Source organism: Schistocerca americana, chromosome 8, assembly GCF_021461395.2.
Source record: "Schistocerca americana isolate TAMUIC-IGC-003095 chromosome 8, iqSchAmer2.1, whole genome shotgun sequence".
NCBI lineage: Eukaryota > Metazoa > Arthropoda > Insecta > Orthoptera > Acrididae > Schistocerca > Schistocerca americana.
Genome location: NC_060126.1, coordinates 54639445 through 54659015, shown reverse-complemented (window position 1 = coordinate 54659015; position 19571 = coordinate 54639445). Strand labels below are relative to the sequence as shown.

At 44.8% G+C, this 19571-nt stretch overlaps 1 protein-coding gene across 2 annotated transcripts in view; it reads right to left on the bottom strand.

The window, feature by feature from the left end:
• Positions 1-19571, bottom strand: part of LOC124545386 — a 137396-nt gene that overhangs the window by 31067 nt on the left and 86758 nt on the right. The gene's annotated exons all lie outside the window — the stretch shown is intronic.

The following is a 19571-nucleotide window of genomic DNA, read 5'->3' as shown; positions in this document are numbered from 1 at the left end:
AAATAATCTATGGTAAGTAATTTAGGGATATACATTTATAATTGTCACCCAGTTGGAACAGACGAAAATTCTGAAACAAGCATGCGTGACTTTAATCCAAGGAAATATAATGCAAGACTTGAGTCTGACATACTCGTACTGTCCTCCTTTCATTGTATTTCCTGTCCAGGTCAGGCTGCCGGCCGTTGTGGCCGAGCGGTTCTAGGCACTTCAGTCTGGAACCCCGCGACCGCCACGGTCGCAGGTTCGAATCCTGCCTCGGGCATGGATGTGTGTGATGTCCTTAGGTTAGTTAGGTTTAAGTAGTTCTAAGTTCTAGGGGACTGATGACCTCAGATGTTAAGTCCCATAGTGCTCAGAGCCATTTGAACCAACCAGGTCAGGCCTATTTAAAACTCTTGGTTCTACTCGTATTCAGTCAGATGACAACATGGTGCAAGTGTGATGACTGGGCCGGTCGGGGTGGCAGAGCGGTTCTAGGCGCTACAGTCTGGAACCGCGCCACCGCTACGGACGCAGGTTCGAATCCCGCCTCGGGCATGGATGTGTGTAATGTCCTTAGGTTAGTTAGGTTTAAGTAGTTCTAAGTTGGGATTTATTTTGAAAAATGTGTGAGTAAGTTACACTTCTGGCAATAGTACTACAATCAAAACAAACATTTGACTATGAACTCCAACTTGTGCGTTTCATTCATGCCAAATGATAGGACTGGCGGTAATACATCTGCATCTTTTCTAATTCTTTTTATTTTTTTACTACCTGCACAGATGGAGAACATCATTACTCCACACTGTCAGTGGGGGTGCTTCACGGCCTAACAGTGACTCAGTAACAAGCGGGGAGTAGAATCCAATGTGAAGAAACGAATTTGTCATGCAAGTCGATTTCAGGAAGCAGAGCCTGAAGTGCAGGGCGAGGTCTGGGGTGGTTTAATGCTCAGAAGGCACTGGCCCAATATCATGTGATATGTGCTCCCTCCAAGGTAGGTTCGAAACTACTCAGCTGTGTTACCCATACCAGCTCATCTGCCGCCATCGCTATGTCCACTCGCAGGGATACTAAATTCCTCCGATCTGAAAAGATCATGTAGGGCCGAAAATGTCAAATCCTTGGCTGTGAACTCCAGCGCAGAACGAAAGAGGAGGACTGTGAGTGGCGAGAATGAGTTGGTAATGGGGAGGACCGTTGCCACAAGTGGGAGCCTCCCCCCCCAGGAAAAACGTCTTGAATGCATGATTGAAGCGCTCTACCTCCAAGTCAGAAGCAGTGTGAAACAGGGTAGCAGGCAGATGCTGGATAATACTGGGAATGCAAAAATCCTGAAATTCCCATGACACAAACTGCCTATCATCATTGGACATGAGGGTCTAGGAGATCCCTTCATGGAAAAAATAACTGACTGTACAAACAGTGTCAGTCGACGATATGGAGGACAGCTTGGCTACATACGAGAAAATGAAAAATCCATTGGCTACCAAGAAACACATTCCGCCCAAAACGTAGGTCAGTGAAACTGCTAAATATCTTGTCGCAAGGGCCAAGGCAAGGAGAGGTGCAGTGGTGCAGCCTGCTTCTGAGCACAGGCCCTGCAAGCCCCCATTAAATGCTCAGTGTTACCATTTATCGCTATCCAGTAGACATGGTGCTAAGCCAACACCTTCATGATATCCCTGAGTGACACAGTCAGCAACTGGAGTATGAGAGGATTCAGCACCAGCGAACAACCACTTAAAGGCATTGGTCCTCTGTGGCAATGAGGATATCGTGACAATGTTGAGCTGATCACAGAGGAGGAAAAACATACACCACACCTGACCAGCCACCAAAGAGATGCACTCCCACCAGCCCAACTAGATGGTAATCTCAGTTTTCCGAAAATGTAAATCAGAAGCAGTATCAGTCACAATTTCAACTGCTGCCAACAGCAAATGCGTACTGCAAAGCATCACTCAAAACCAACACGATAGCTTCCTACTGATCCAACTACAGATCAGGCCTCACTGGTACCTGCATGAATGCGACAGCATTGGCATGATGGTGGGCAGTGAAGTGATAGCGAATCTCATAGCAATAGTTACTGAGAAAAAGAGCCCAATTTTGCAACCAGTGGGCAGTTCTCTCCAGCAGCTTGGTAGTACGGCCAAGTAAAGAAACTAATGGCTTGAAGCCAGTTATGAGGAGTAATCTTGTCACAAACACGAAAATGTGAAACCCCGAAAATATGTAATATTTTGCGCCCCTTTTTCCACCTGTGAACAATTACACAGAGGAGTAGAATTGTGTTTGATGTATATGTGATTAGCTTTTTTGTCCCATCTGGGCTCCAGTGGGACAGGATGGCACCAGTGCCATATTGTGATGTGTCACAGGCCAGGTTAAAGGTTTACCCAACGTGAAGGAAGCCAGGCAGGGTGCAGAGTACCAACATTGCTTGAAAGACTGATAAGTCAAGTGACACTCCGCACATCAGACAAACTTAACGCCCATTTGGTGAAAACAGTGAAGAGGCTGGTAGATGTGCATGGCCCAGGGACTGAAGTACACATACCGTGAATTTTTACCCAAAAAGGTCTGTAGCTCCTTCAGATTCTGAGCGCTGGCAAATTGACAATGGCTTTGATCCAGTCATCTGTAGGAACACGACCATCTTTACTAGATACATGCCTGAAGAAATGCAGCTTTGAGGAAAAAAACTGCACTTCTCCACCTTTCAACGAAGGCCATTCTCCAGGAGGAATTGGAAAACCGACTGAAGGTTCTGTAAATGCTCGTCAACGAGCGAGGTAGCGCAGTGGGCAACGCATTCCGGAGGATGACAGTTCAAACCCGCGTCCAGCCAACCTGATTTAGGTTTTCTGTGATTTCCCTAATCACTTCTGGCAAATGCTGTGATGGTTCCTTTGAAAGGGCACAGCTAATTCCCTTCACCAACGTTCTGTAATCCGAGCTCGTGCTCCACCGCTTAGTCGATGGGACGTTAAACACTAATCTCCTCATCTACACTCCTGGAAATTGAAATAAGAACACCGTGAATTCATTGTCCCAGGAAGGGGAAACTTTATTGACACATTCCTGGGGTCAGATACATCACATGATCACACTGACAGAACCACAGGCACATAGACACAGGCAACAGAGCATGCACAATGTCGGCACTAGTACAGTGTATATCCACCTTTCGCAGCAATGCAGGCTGCTATTCTCCCATGGAGACGATCGTAGAGATGCTGGATGTAGTCCTGTGGAACGGCTTGCCATGCCATTTCCACCTGGCACCTCAGTTGAACCAGCGTTCGTGCTTGACGTGCAGACCGCGTGAGACGACGCTTCATCCAGTCCCAAACATGCTCAATGGGGGACAGATCCGGAGATCTTGCTGGCCAGGGTAGTTGACTTACACCTTCTAGAGCACGTTGGGTGGCACGGGATACATGCGGACGTGCATTGTCCTGTTGGAACAGCAAGTTCCCTTGCCGGTCTAGGAATGGTAGAACGATGGGTTCGATGACGGTTTGGATGTACCGTGCACTATTCAGTGTCCCCTCGACGATCAGCAGTGGCGTACGGCCAGTGTAGGAGATCGCTCCCCACACCATGACGCCGGGTGTTGGCCCTGTGTGCCTCGGTCGTATGCAGTCCTGATTGTGGCGCTCACCTGCACGGCGCCAAACACGCATGCGACCATCATTGGCACCAAGGCAGAAGCGACTCTCATCGCTGAAGACGACACGTCCCTCCATTCACGCCTGTCGCGACACCACTGGAGGCGGGCTGCACGATGTTGGGGCGTGAGCGGAAGACGGCCTAACGGTGTGCGGGACCGTAGCCCAGCTTCGTGGAGACGGTTGCGAATGGTCCTCGCCGATACCCCAGGAGCAACAGTGTGCCTAATTTGCTGGGAAGTGTCGGTGCGGTCCCCTACGGCACTGCGTAGGATCCTACGGTCTTGGCGTGCATCCGTGCGTCGCTGCGGTCCGGTCCCAGGTCGACGGGCACGTGCACCTTCCGCCGACCACTGGCGACAACATCGATGTACTGTGGAGACCTCACGCCCCACGTGTTGAGCAATTCGGCGGTACGTCCACCCGGCCTCCCGCATGCCCACTACACGCCCTCGCTCAAAGTCCGTCAACTGCACATACGGTTCACGTCCACGCTGTCGCGGCATGCTACCAGTGTTAAAGACTACGATGGAGCTCCGTATGCCATGGCAAACTGGCTAACACTGACGGCGGCGGTGCACAAATACTGCGCAGCTAGCGCCATTCGACGGCCAACACCGCGGTTCCTGGTGTGTCCGCTGTGCCGTGCGTGTGATCATTGCTTGTACAGCCCTCTCGCAGTGTCCGGAGCAAGTATGGTGGGTCTGACACACCGGTGTCAATGTGTTCTTTTTTCCATTTCCAGGAGTGTATAAATGCTCCCCTCTAGTTGGGCCAATTGCTGATATGCCTTCATCATAAGTGATGCAACAGGGAATGCCCTGAATCAATGCCCAGTGCAGACAAGATTCCAAAAGGCAAGCAATCAAACTGGTACAGCCTAAATCGAATTCTGAGGATCAGGAAAATCTGATAAACTGCGTCAAGTGGCAAATGCAGGTGAGCATCACACAAATCGATCTGTGACACATACTGGCCCCTCCATCAATTTCGCCAACAATTCTGCCTGCCACGCAACAGAATACGAACCCGTGACTCATTACATGTCGACAGTCAGTTTAAAATTTCCACAGAGGCGTACAGTGCCATCGGGATTCTGAATCATTGACATACGAGCTGGCCATTTACTCGACGAAATAGGAGAGACAGTGCCTTGATTCTGCCAATGCTGCAAGTCGTCCTTTATCTAGTAAAACATGATGAAGACAATGGGGGACGGGGGCATCATATTTTAGGTGCTATGAGTGTTTAAGAGATACAAGCCTTGAAATTTTCAGATCAGCTCACGTTATTTACCAACTGTGGGCTGTATGACTACACTAAGGAGACCCAATCATGAAAGGGAATGGACTGAGATACTAAATGAATTTCGCCAGTCGTCTATAAGTCGAAAAAAGAAAAATATCAGGCCCAAAAATATTTATTGCAAATGGTGAATTGACCAGTAACAATGAACATTGCAGTTCCACATTCTTATAACACGCAGAAAAAAAGGACATCCCCCACAAAAGAATGCACTGTTTACTATAAGACACAATCTGGCGTACTGGCGTAGCGTCGTTGAATTCCTTTCACCCAAAAGCCTATATGTATACTAATTAATTTGGCTGACCATCACTCCCATGTTAATTTGTAATTTGACCAATCGCCCATCGACTACCAACGTGAGCAGAATAGCTGAGGTGACACATGTGGGGTGTTAGAGAGAGCACAGAGTCTACAAACTGGTACATGGCCTATTCAAACAGTTGCCAAAAGGTTGATTCAGTGGGACACCCCACACTTGGCCACTGTGTGTGGGCATTCTCGTAGAACACGCAACTAACAACACTTGTGGTAGAACCACTGTTTGCAACCACAGTGAATCCACCAATCCATCGCACCAGAATCATCAACAGTTTCAACACATATTGCTATCGCTAGACGCAAGGCCGCCATGGCTACCCTATGAGGCAACAGAAGCTGTTTACTTTGCACACATAATTGAGCCAAATGCCACTTATCAAAAACGCCATCCTCTGCTGCCGCCGAAAGCCCATGCAATTCGGCAATCTGGGCAAAGCCGGCTAAAGAAGGGTCGGACGTGGTCAAAATCCTAGTTGGAACCGTGTGCTTAGGAACTAGCTGTATAACTACGTCTCCAAAGTAGGTAGCACATTTGGGGACTCAAAACGACACATGCGCGAGAGGCTCTGCAATTCAGAGATTCAGGCCGCATAAAACTGTCCTGGGACGTGATGATGCTGGTTAAACTCCAGATATGTGACCACTACATGGGTTTGACATCCAAAATATTGCGTGAGCAATTACCAAAGCAAGTGAAAGGGTTGTTTCATGGGCTCAGTGATATGTGTTACCTGACAATGTAGCAAGAACTGACACAGGTAGTTCTCCCATCTTTCTGTAGACTCATCATGACCGGAAAATAGCATCAGAGGCTGGCGTGGAGTGGGTTGGGAGGGGGGGGGGGGGGGGGGGGAAGGCGGTGGCAGAGTATAAAACTGCCCAACAGGTGCCTGGCCCCTTTCCAGTGAGGGAAGGGTGTGAAGCAAGTCTGCATTCTGGCTAATCAACGACTGCATCTGCTGCTGCTCCTTCTGTGGGAGCAGCATTGCATAAATGCCAGGTCCATGGTAGTCCAAGCTGAACACTATAAAAAGGGGAAAATGGAAAATAATTGAGTCATCACACATGTAAAAGCCCTACGTTGCCATTTTAGTATCTGTGCTGGCGTGACAACATCTCTAATCTATAGTGATGGCGCTAGAATTTCACACACCTACGGTGGCTCAATAACAAGTGGGGAACAGAAATCTGTGAGACGAAACGAATTCGCCATGTGGCTCAATCTATGGGAAGCAGAGCGTCATAAACATTGTAGAGACATGCATGGAAAATAGTTCAACCCAAACCTAAAGGCAAGGTCTGTGGTGGCTGAACTCTATGTAAACATTGGCGTGCTCTGCTTACTGTCGCCTGCAAGGGAAACAGTGCTTAAGTGGGTCCACCCATGCCACCTGATTTGCGTGCCAGGTTTGCAAACAACTGCGTTGCCCCCAACAGCTTATCTACCTCCATCGTGATGTCCGCCGGTGATTACAATTTTCATCAATATTTCGATAAATTGACAGCTGAGCTAGTCAGCAACTAGGAATAACTAACTAGTGATTTCATAGTCTGAAATTTATCTTACAACGACGTCTAACATAGCCTCACCAAATCTACATCTGCATGAGTATTCCACACGTCAACAAAAGCAAAACGAGGATAATGGAATATAGTCGAATTAACTCAGCTTATACTGAGGGAATTAGATTGGGAAAGGAGACATTTGAAGTAGTAAATGAGTTTTGCTATTTGGGGAGCAAAATAACTGATGATGGTCGAAGTAGAGACGGTATAAAATGTAGACTGGCTATGGCAAGGAAAGCGTTTCTGAAGAAAAGAAATTTGTTAACATCGAGTATAGATTTAAGTATCAGGAAGTCTTTTCTGGAAGTATTTGTAAGGAGTGTAGTCATGTAAAAAATTGAAACATGGACGATAAATAGTTTAGACAAGAAGAGAATAGAAGATTTCGAAATGTGGTGCTACAGAAGAATTGCTGAAGATTACGTGGCTAGATCACATAACTAATGAGAAGGTACTGAACAGAATTGGGCAGAGGAGGAATTTGTGGCACAACCTGACTAAAATAAGGGATCAGTTGGTAGGACACGTTCTGAGGCATCAAGGGATCATCAATTTGGTATTGGAGGGAAGCGTGGAGAGTAAAAATCGCAGAGGGAGACCAAGAGACGAATACACTATGCGGATTCAGAAGGATGTAGGTTGCAGTAGACACTTGGAGATGAAGAAGATTGCATAGGATAGAGGAGCATGAAAAGCTGTATCAAACCAGTCTATGGCCTGAAGACCAGAACAATAACAATATTTGAACAATCGGTACCAGGCCAGTAGATTGTTTGTGTGTTTATTTTATGAGCTTCTAAATAGAAGTGAGTAACCCATTTAAACATGTCCGAGTGCTTTAGTAGCTTAATCGTAAAGCCCTTGCATGTTTGTGTCTCCTCATCAATAGTATTCATAGGAACTGTGAACACTATGTTATGATGTGTGCTGAGTTGGTGAACTTTCACTCATAGCTCCAGGCTCTTCTGGACTTGATCACATAGCATGAGGCTATTGTCAGTTGCCATTACTGCAGTGAGGTAGACATAAATTTCCAAGACATTACGTACACGTCCTACGTTTTCCTCAATCGGTCCACTACTGTGGTCACCCTAGTTACTGCCCACACACTGAGACTGACCTCTCATCTATTGTCAAGTGGGAGTTCATTCCAAGGTGTGGTAGGTAGTGGTCTGTTTGTTGCTGTAACCAAGAAGACCTCCTACATGTCTGATAAACTGGTTTCAGGCATCATAAAGATCGTGAACCAGCTGGAGTCACTTACCCTATTTCAGAGAAAGCCTCTCATGTTTAAAGATCAAGGCATTCACGTAGAATGGGATTACTGGTGGGTGGGAGCTTCAGTTTTAGGCGCATAATAGTTAATGGCTGCCAAGTGTGGGAAGAAGTCCAGGGCGTACTGTGTGAATATAGGGGAGTTATCCCAGATGTGGAATGGATCCTCCCAGATGCCACGAGGAGCACAGGGAGCCAGCAGCTGCAGGTAGTGGTTCGTCTCTGTGATAATGATGTGTGCCACTCTAAATGAGAAGAGATTCTTTCTCTGCTTTCAAGTGGCTATCTGAAGTGGTAAGGACTGACAGTCTTGCTTGTGAGATGAATGCAGAGCTCCACATCCGAAACATCATTGACAGGACTGATTGAGTATCTATGGTACAGAGCAGAGTGGAAGGTCTGAATCAGAGGTACAGACGGCTCTGCAACAGTTTAGACTTTAGATCTCCCGATTTGTGATATAGCGTGGTGGGAGTTGGGATGTCACTTCATTACACTCAGGAAGCAGCTAAACCAGTAGCAGCGGTGGTGTGGAGAGGAATATATTGAGAAAGTACCAAAAAGGGCTTCAGTTTCAAGGACGAAGAATCACAGGACGAGGATAAAGCTAGAAACTGTATTATAAAGGTAAACTGTCGTGACTGTGTTGGGAAGGAAACAGACCTTCAAGCGCTAACAGAATGCACTGTAGCTCAAATCTTTATAGGTACCACAAGCTGGCTAAAGTCAGAAGTAGTTTCAGCCAAAGTTTTTGCATAGGATTTAATGGGGTTTAGGGAGGACAGATTAAATACAGTTGATAGTGGTCTGTTTGTTGCTGTCAAATGTAACTTATATTTTACTCACCGCAATTCAGATGATGCAGTTGCTGAAAGGTTCAAAGAAAACGCGAGTGTCATCTCAAATAGGTAAAACACTCACATATTTATCGTAGGTGCTGACTTCAATCCACCCACTACACATTGGCGGAAATATATGTTCAAAGCCAATAATAGACATAAAGCATCGTCCGAAAGTATACGAAATGCTTTAACCGAAAACTACTTTAAATACTTATTTCAGGAGCCCATTCGAATTGTATCTTATCAACAAATAAGCTTAAGCAAATAGGTAGCATCATGACAGATACAGGAGTTTGTGATCACTGGATCGTTGTAGCGAGACTGATTAAGAACATGCACATCCGCCAAAACTAAACGCATAACATATCCATTTTAAAAAAAAATATAAAAAAGAAGAACATAAAACGTTCACTTGAGATGTCCCAAAAAGACGGCCTTCTTCTGCCCAACTATGTAAGCGTACACAAGATGTGAACCCTTAAGAATGCTATTCATGGTAACTGATAGACTTATACCAAGTAAATTAGTAAAAGACGGAACTGACCCCATATGGTACACGAAACTGGCCAGAACGCTGCTGCAGAAGGAACGAAAAAAGCATGCCAAATTTAAATGAAAAATTTGCAACATTTCTGATGCCTCACTGAAACTCTAAATTGAGCGCAGACTTCAGTGTCAGGCGCTTTTAATACCTTCCACAACGAAACTCTGACTCGAAATCTGATAAAGATGAATATATTCTGGTTTTGCCTAAAATACGTCAGCACCAAAACACAATCAATATCTTCACTGCACAATAGCAATGATAATGTTATCGAAGACAAGGTAGAACAGCAAAGTTACTAAACACATTTTTCCAGAAATTCCTTCAAAAAAGACGGATGAAGGAAATATTTGAGAATTAGAGCAAAAAACAGCTGCCAACATGAGTGACTTAGAGGTAGATATCCCCAGCTTAAATTATAAAATAATGGCTAATCTTCTGGTCCAGACTGTACAGGATGTCTGAAATACAGCTCTCAAGTTTTAAATATAAATTTAATGGGGAAGTTAATGAGACATTATATCAATGAGTACATATCATGAAAGAGAATTCCTTCAAGTTTTGTTTAACGTTAGTAGACGCCAACGTCGGATCCATTTATTTCCCTGCAAATGTCGAGACGATATTCCACTTCTCGTCACGCATTCACCAACCACCGCGACGATTCTTTCACGTAAATGACCGATGTCTCTGATCTTTTCACTATACACAACATTTTTTTATGTGGCCCCAAAAGAAAAAGTCCTGTGGGGTTAACTCTGGGCTTCGTGGTGGTCAAGGTATTGGACTAGTCCTGCCTATCCACCTTCCTGGAAAGCGAAGGAACTTCTAATTGTAGACTACGTCTGGCCAATGGCTCCGAACACACGAAACAAAATGGTTCAAATGGCTCTAATCACTGTAGGATTTAACATACGAGGTCATCAGTCCCCTAGACGTAGAACTACTTAAACCTAAGGAACCTAAGGACATCACACACATCCATGCCCAAGGCAGGATTCGAACCTGCGACCGCAGCAGCAGCGCGGTTCTGGACTGAAGCGCCTAGAACCGTTCGGCCACAGCTGCCGGCGAGCACACGAAACACGGATCTGTTCAACATCTTCAGAAGTTCTCGGTCTACCTGGTCATTTTGCTTTTAAAACACTACTGGTTTCCTTGAAAGACATTAGCCAATGACGGATAGTTTTTGCTGTAGGTGGTTCACCACCATACTGACGTCTAAAATTACGTTGCACTGTTATAACTGACTCAGTTTTCACAAGCAAAATAACACCGCTTTCTGTTACCGAGTACAAGTTGTTGCCGAGTTGCACTGCTCTATCCATTCAGAATGGACTGCTATAATAGCTCCATAAATAGCAATCACATACAACCGCTCGCTCTACAAAATATCCACACCTAAGGGCTGGAAAGTGCCACAGGTCACACCATTACTCAAGAAAGAATATTTAAGTAATCCGCTGAATAACATACCCATATCACTGATATCGACTTGCAGAAGGTTTCTGGAGCTTTTACTGTTTTCAGACATGAATTACCTTGAGGAAAATCATCTATTGACATATAGCACAGATTCAGAAAGCATCGTTCTTGTGAAACACAATTAGGTCCTTAATTACCAAAAGTAATGAGTGCTGTCGACAGGCTGTCTTAAATTGATTATATGTTCGTAGGTTGGCAAAAGGCTTTTGACACCAGTGCTGCGTGCCTGTGGAGTAATGTTTCAGTTGTGCAACTGGATTCATGATTTCCTGACAGGAAGGTCACAGATTACAGTAATTGATGGAAAGACATCGAGTAGAATGGAAATGGTATCTGGCATTCCTAATGAAGTGTTATTGGCCCTCTGCTGTTCTTCATCTGTGTAAATGATTTATGAGACAATATCGGTAGCCCTCTTAAACTGTTTGCCGATGATGCCGACATCCACAAGCTTGTAAAGTCATCAGAAGATCAAAACCAATTGAAAAATGATAATACAAGATATCTGTACGATACAACAAGTGAAAAATGACCATAAACAACAAAAAGTGTGAAGGCATCCACAGGACTAACAAATGGAATTCGTTAAATTTTGGCTACATGATAAATACACAACTCATTCACCTAAAAACTAGGGCCTACAACTAGGAATAACATAAATTGGGATGATCACGTAGCTAAACTTGTGGTAACAGGGTGCTCTAAATTCCCTTTACAAACTTCTAGGACCTGCAGAGTGGTGGGCTGAGTAGATAATATTTTGGATTGGAAACCATATCCAGAAATGTACCGCTTCTGTGACAAACCATCTGAAAATATTTTGGTAATGCAACCACTCTAACAAGTAATTTGTTACGCGTGTCCCAGTGCATCACTTGTTTTACATCCACTGCACATGCAAGTGCTTGTGTACTCGTTGACAGGTTCCCCTCAATGTGATCCAGTACAGTCTGTTCCTATTTGGCTGTGCGGCATCTCCGTGGAGTACTATAGTCACGACTGCTGATGATGAAGGTACTCCTTTGTCGAAGCCGTTGCATAATTGAGATAAGAAGGTATGCAATGGTGTCGGATATTGTAGATAATGATCTTCATAAAGGTGCAGCTCTTTTATTACTGTGAGCAACACGGTCAAGATCAGCGAGAAGGTCGTAGATGGCTAAGACGAATGGGTGGGCATGAAAAACACCCGGTGGTAGCCTGAAGGCCACTCATCTAGCCTGTACATAACAAAAAGTGAGTGAGAAAGGACAGTCTAATAAAGCATCCTGATAGATGGCCATCACTTCCTCAATAAACACACCACCCATGTTTAGGCAAGAGATGGTGTTCGGTGCCAACAGAAGACGTGAAGGCATATCCCACATGATCGACAGGTAAAGAGGCTTCAGTGTAAAACACAGTAGCATCCGGAAACTCCCATAAGAGCAAGGAGAACGAACAATGGAACAGCACTGGAACGACAGAACGTTTTGGATCCCAGAAGAGATCCACTTGAAATTGGGTCCATGAAGCTAACTGGTGGAGGGAGGGGGTGACGTGGGAAACAGATAAAAGATGGAAGATGGGAATTATCTCAGAGAGAAGCGACGCAGAGCCCAACCAGCAAACCAACCCAAGAGTGGGAAGCAGGTGGGTCATGTCCTGAAGCTGCAAAGGAATAGAATAGGAGTGGCAGGCAGGGAAAGAGCAGATAACATAGGAAATAAGGACCTGAGACCCCCAAACTGAAAGTGGGGAGAGGGATCCAGCATCAACTAGAATACTATCGACAAGGCTAGTACGAAAGGCACTGATGGCCCCACAGATACCACAATGGCAGACCAGCTCCAATTGGAGCACTGTAGAAGGGAACCTGAGCCATAAACTTGAAAACCATAGCCCAGACAGGACAAAACTAAGGCCTGATAAAAGTGGAGAAGAGTCTGACAATACCTGCCCCAAGAGGTGAGTGCAAGAAAATAGAGGACATTGGGTTCATGGAAACAGCCAGCCTTCACAAGACGGATATGGGGCAACCAAGTAAGCTTGTTGTCAAAACAAGACCCAAGAAATGGAAATGGGGGACCATGGTCAGGTGGTGGGTGTCGGGATGAAGCTCTGGATCAGGACTGATCATATTACTGCAACAGAAATGCACCTGTGTTTTAAGGGGGGAGAATTGAAAAATGTGTGTGTGTGTCCATGCTGATGCACAGCAGATGGTATGCTAGAGCTGTCACTCCACAGAGGAGTCTGTCTTTCGTTCCCTTGGGTTCATTTGCCAGTAGAAGTATGAACTTCTTCCTTTCCATTTTCTTGTTCGTTACTATGTTATAGATGACAGATTCATTTATTGCCTCCGTGTCCAGTATGTTGTAGAAGACATGCACTGGCCATTTCCTACATGCAACCTTCATAGTATATTTATGGGTTATTTGATCAACCACGTCCACCCCATACTTTGTTGCATTGTAGAACGTCACAGTTTCAGGTTTCTTTTCCTTCCTTGCTTATTGGGAGTGCACTCAGCATTCGGTTTCCTTACTTCATCGGGCATTTCACGGCTGATCTTGTTCATTGTACCAACTGATAAAGTTTTCTTTTCTTTGAGTTTTCTAGCAAGTTGAAGAGACTTAAGAAAGTTGTCTGTGGTCACATTTCTTCTTTGATTTACAAATGGCTTCATGAGATGCAGAAGATGTACTCTCCAAGTGATTGTCTCTATTTGTGCATGTCCTCTTTGGCGAGGTATGGGAAAGCATTACATATATACTTTGTCGTTACATCAACAGCCAACCAGAATTTGAGCCCATATTTGCCTCGTTTGCAGGACATGAATTGAGTAAACCTGCATCTTACCTTCCTTGGTAACAGTTGCTCATCAATGGTTAGATTTTCTCCAAGGCGGTAAGCGCGAATATTGTTTTCAATGAACTTTCCCTAAATTTCAGATACAAGAGCGAATTTGTTGGCTGCCAGGCGTTCAGCCTGGGTTGATTTTTCATCAAAACGGAGAAATTTGAAAAGCTCCTGAAATCTGTCCCTTGACATAATGTCCTTGATAACAGCAGGCCCCCAAGAGTACGACCAGAGATCATCCAGAGACATACCTTTTGTGCACAATACACCCCGAACATACATGGTATAGTTTCTCCAGTTCCTCAAGTGATATTGTGCAGTCATTCTTTTTTATTACTTTTCGAGAATTTGATTGTGTCTATTTCTTCATGAGGCGTAGCATTGCGTCATCAAAAATAAGACGGAAGGCACTGATGACAGAGCTCTATACTCACTGGCAAGTAAAAGCAGTGGGGGCCTCCTCTCCCCTTCAGAACATACACGCTGACTGCCTTCCAGAAGATGAATAATTTCGAATCCCTACACGCTTCCATCCCTTGCAATCATCTTTGTAGACGCTTCCAACTGTACCTGGTGTGGTGAAAAAGATGATGAATGACGTATATCAGAATCTGAATCCTCTTCCACTAATCGCCCCTCGTTCACAATGTCTTGATCTTCACTTGTGCAGGTACATAATCATCTTCTTCAACAGTGAAGTCAGTTTCCGATTCATCTTCGGAATTCTCTTCATCAGAAAGTCCACGCTGACGATACATGTTCGAAAACGTTTTTCACGGACAAAGACTACCTGAGTGACACAACAATGAGGAGCAACTGCTCTGCGATATTGCTCACTGTTGCCACTGTACTGTTGGCTGTGTTGTTGGATAATTTACTTAGGAGGACTGGGTGTGTGTGTGTGGGGGGGGGGGGGGGGGGGGCAATCACTTGGGGCGCGCGTGACGGGTTGGTGAGAATGCGTCGGTATCCAGAACACTCTGTCTTGCCTGTGAGCTCAGTCCACGACCAGACGTATCAACCAGTTCGTCCCTCCGTTTAACTCCGGCAGCCTCCTGTAGTTGTCGAGAGTTATTGCAGTGTATCCCTTAGGCGTTGGTTTTTGGAGAAATAAAATCTCTTCTCATCACTTGAAACAGTCTGTTCTATCGAAGGTTTTCTGCTAACACCACCGGACGGCCCACTTCCCACTCTTTTTCCCACCCTCACCAAGCCCAGCAAAATAAATAAAGTCTCAGTAAATGAAATACAAAATTATAGAAGCAGCTTGCATAATTTTAACATAATTATCCTAAGAAGGGGACCTGATACGTTAGCTCCTACCAATTTGATTAGATCAACTGTAATGCAAATTGCGGGAGTAAAAGCAATGATACATGGAACTAACAAAACATATATTTTTAATCCATCACTCGGATTCTTTGTCGTAGATCAATTTGTCAAATAGGTTCCCTAGCCTGACGCTTCCGATCTCAATTGTAACAGAAACAGTGAAAGTGTGGTGCGAATTAGCATCAATAAACCATTTGAAATTGTTATGGTATTTTTTCTACTGTATTTTAGCATCCCATATGTTTCTAATGAGTACCAGAAATGGGAAATATGAGTTCAAATAACAAAATATGCTCGTGTAGAATGTCACGCCTTACAGGTACTGAGCACAACGGAACATATCGTACAATCACAGACTCTAGATGCTCGAGGAAAGGTTGAGGTTATGGAAGCACCTAAGGAGCTCTCAGTTAGGCTACGTCGATCTGAGAAATGAGTCGTTGCAATAATACGCGTCGATGGGGAAAAGTGAGAAAAAACGGTACTGGTTCAACACTAACAGAGGTTGCTCATCAGTGAGTTCCAACTTGTGGTACTCCATACAGTGGCATCATCCCTGTACTCTGGCCCGCCGTTGTGACCGAGTGGTTCTAGGCGCTTCAGTCTGGAACAGCGCTGCTGCTACGGTCGGAGGTTCGTATCCTACCTCTGGCATGGATGTATGTGATGTCCTTAGGTTAGTTAGGTTCAAGTAGTTCTAAGTTCTAGGGGACTAATGGCCATAGCTGTTAAGTCCCATAGTGCTCACAGCCATTTGAACCATTTGAACCTGGACTCCGACGTGGAACTGTCCATGTGAATTTCGAGGCAATTCGATGTCGATTAATTAAATCTACAATTTCATAGTAGGATGGCAAGCAAACTTCCTTCTCTACCATTCGGAGAGAAGAAAGAGCGCCTGTGAAATACTTTATTCGATTGTATCTCATGGACTCACACCACAAAGAAAACATCACGAAATTAATCATTTATTGCAGAAATTCGTACGAAAATAACGGGCATAATGCCTCACGTACTGCGGAGAGAGAGAGAGAAGGAGAAGAAGCATTTATTCGATCTCGACTGCACCTAACATACAACAGGTATTTCATCTTACAAACAAGACAACCCAAAATTAATGAATTAAATCTATTGAATTTGTAGAAGAATGAGAAGAAAAACACATTCTACATTACAGTTGATCTACTCAAATTGGTAGGAGCTCACGTATCAATCTGATTTTCAGACATTTCACACACCATCTCATCAAAAGTACCCGAACTTCTGTTGGTGGACGTGGATTTGGGCCGTGTCTATCCTTTGTGTTTATGATGGCTCGAACTTTCCTAGGGAGGGTTTCAGTCAGATGACTCAATGTCTGTGGAGGAAAGACGACCCACTCTTACTCAAGAGCCAAAACAGAGAAGGCTGTATTGTTGGCAGCTGGGATCTGTAACGAAGTCGAAGTTCTAACACTTCCCAAAAGTGTTCCATTGCGTTCAGCTGTGGACTCTGGGCACACCAGTTCATGCTAGGAATGTTTTTGTCCGTAAACGATTGCTTAACAAATGCGCTTTACGACAGAGTGCACTGCAACGTTCCTCCACTGTGCGCAGTGCGCACGGCTGTCAAATGTTTTCATATCCTTCCGCATTTAGTGCTTCCTTAAGCGCAGTAAGGCAACCACACCTTCACTACAAAAACCACCTACATACCGTAATACCACCTCCTTCGTACTTTACTGCTGGTACTACCCAGTATCGCAGGTAACTTTCCCCACACAGTTGCCAAACCAAACCGTTCCACTGGATTGCCACAGGGCAAGGCGTGATTCAGCACTCCAAATCACTCGTTCCACTCATTCACTGTCCAATGGCATTTGTCTCTGCACCTCTTGAAGCGTCGCTCTGCATTGCCTAGAGACACATGTGGCTTATGAAGACCTGCTCGACCATTTTACCCCATTCCTTTTAAAGGCCTGTGCGCAGTGTTCAGTCTAGCCGGACAGCTAGCACCACTCTGGAGCTCACTACTCATTCCTTCTGCCGTTTTAACGCGATTTCTCACAATCGCTCTCCGAATTGCTCGACAGTCTCTGTCTATCATTACATGAGATCTTCCTGGTCTTGGTTTAGCCGTGGTTATTGCTCTGGGGAGTTTTGACTCACTGTTACATCACCGACAGTTACCTTGGGCTTAATAGTGCAGCCTCAGTGCTACAGTTAAGAACTGACGATAAACTTGACTGGCGCCGTGGTGTACATGTACTGGGTGGTTATAATCAAACTTTTGCCACCAGAGCCAATTTAGATGGAAAACTATGTATCATATGGGTTCCTAACTTTATAGGAATGATTTTCAGAGTGCGTGCACAGGATTTGTGTTGTTAGTAGCGTTAGTGTCACGACTTGCTGGTAGACGCCGGTACTGACACAATGACGCAGGCTTGACATCAGTGTGCATTTATCAAAACAACAGCAAAATTATGCTGTTCTTCATGCGTATCGAAGCATTAACGGAATGCGAAGAGGTCCTCTTTCCACACCTCTGCATATACACTATACTCCGCAAGCCACCAAATGGTGTCTGGCGGAGGGTACTTTCAGTACCACTATGTGATCCCTCCAACCCTGTTTGACTCGCGAATAGCGAGTGGGAAGAATGATCGTCGGTAAACAACATGATTTGGAAATTCGATTTAACTGTCGATTAGGGAACTTTTCGTGTCCAGTTGCACCACAAAACACTGAAGAAGTTACTCTCGCCGTGTATAAGAGTGTTGGATGCAACGGGCGATCTCCGAGTAGTGCACGAGCTGTGTCACAACACCTGAAGATTCCGTCGTGCGCCATTCGTGTTTATCACAACGAATGCTGTGAATGGAGGTGCATCTGAAGTGCTACTATTGTCTAAAAGACATTATAAGTACCATTAAGTACCATTGTGACTAATGTACAGCTAAGGAGGAAAAAATCGAAACATGTTTGTAAAAAGTGTGATAAATGTAATGTGTAAACTATATAGATACTCCAGCTACACTCAGCTCCAGTACTGAGTATTTGGGATGGAATCACGTTAATGAAGACGTGCACATGTCAGAAACTGGTCGTGTGTTAAATAAAATCACCTATTCTGACTGGTAGCAGATATTATTCTATACCCCATAAAGGAACAGTTACGGTTTTAAATTTATGGCTGAGCCAAATACATAAGTGTACATTAAAACAAAGTCTCGAGATAAATGGAGAACTTTTAACATATTGCAAAAATCTGTGAAAGTCAGACAGTATAGTCCCAGCAAAGGCGATAGTAACGCAACTTATTGGTTTTCTGTGTTGCATTCTGGTGTGTAGGCATCAAGAAATAACTCGTACATGATCTTTGTATGTAGTGTTAAATCCAATCCAGCAACATTTACCTACTTTGGCTGAGGTTTCTGGTCGGTTGGTTCTGAGAAGAACCCTTGCGAAGTAGCTTCGGGCTCATGTTTAAGCCAGGAGATCTGTAGTAGATAAGCCTGGCATCAATCCTGTTCAACTTGTATACATCTGATTTCTCTGAAACGCAGTCAAGGAAGTTCATCTACGCAGACGATCTGGCCTTGGCCACCCAACAGAAAACTCTTGAAGCTGATGAGGAGATCCTATCCGCATATCTAAGCACAATAGATGAATACTTCAAAAAGTGGAGACTGATACCAAATCAAGAGACTGAAGTCAGCTGCTTTCACCGTAAGAACTGAACGCCCAATGCGAAGTTTAATGTCACCTTTAATGGTCAGGTCCATCACCACCATTACCCTCCAAAATATCGAGGAGTGACTCTTGATAGATTTCGTAGTAACAACGTACAGAAGCTGAGTGGTACTTCATGGGGCGCAGGAGCTACGACACTGCGATGCGCTGCCTTAGGGCTGGTCTAGTCTGCTGCCGAATACTGTGGCGCAGTGTGGCTCAATAGCACACATGTGAGAAAAATTGACGTGGAGCTAAATACCGCAATGAGGACAAAAACAGGCTATATCAAACCTACTCCTCTATACTGGTTACCACCTCTAAGAAACAATGCTCCACCAGACCTCCGAAGACAGAAAGTCCTCCCCAAGGAGTACCAAAAATTTCATAAATTCCCCGAGCTTCCAATGCACTCTGATGTTCCTGCACTCCCAATGAACCGATTAAAATTCAGGCAGCCATCTGTCCTATTGGCAGAATTGCTACAAGCAAGCAGCTACTTTCAGTATGAACAAAAATTGGACAGAAATATGAAACAGTATTGCCCATGAGGAACATCAGACCCTCCAAAGACCTGACACAACACCAGCCGGTATGGAACTAACGCGACGTGCCTGGAAAACAATTAAACAGATCCGCACAGGCGACAGCATCTGTGTTTGAAACCTCTACCGATGGGGAAGAT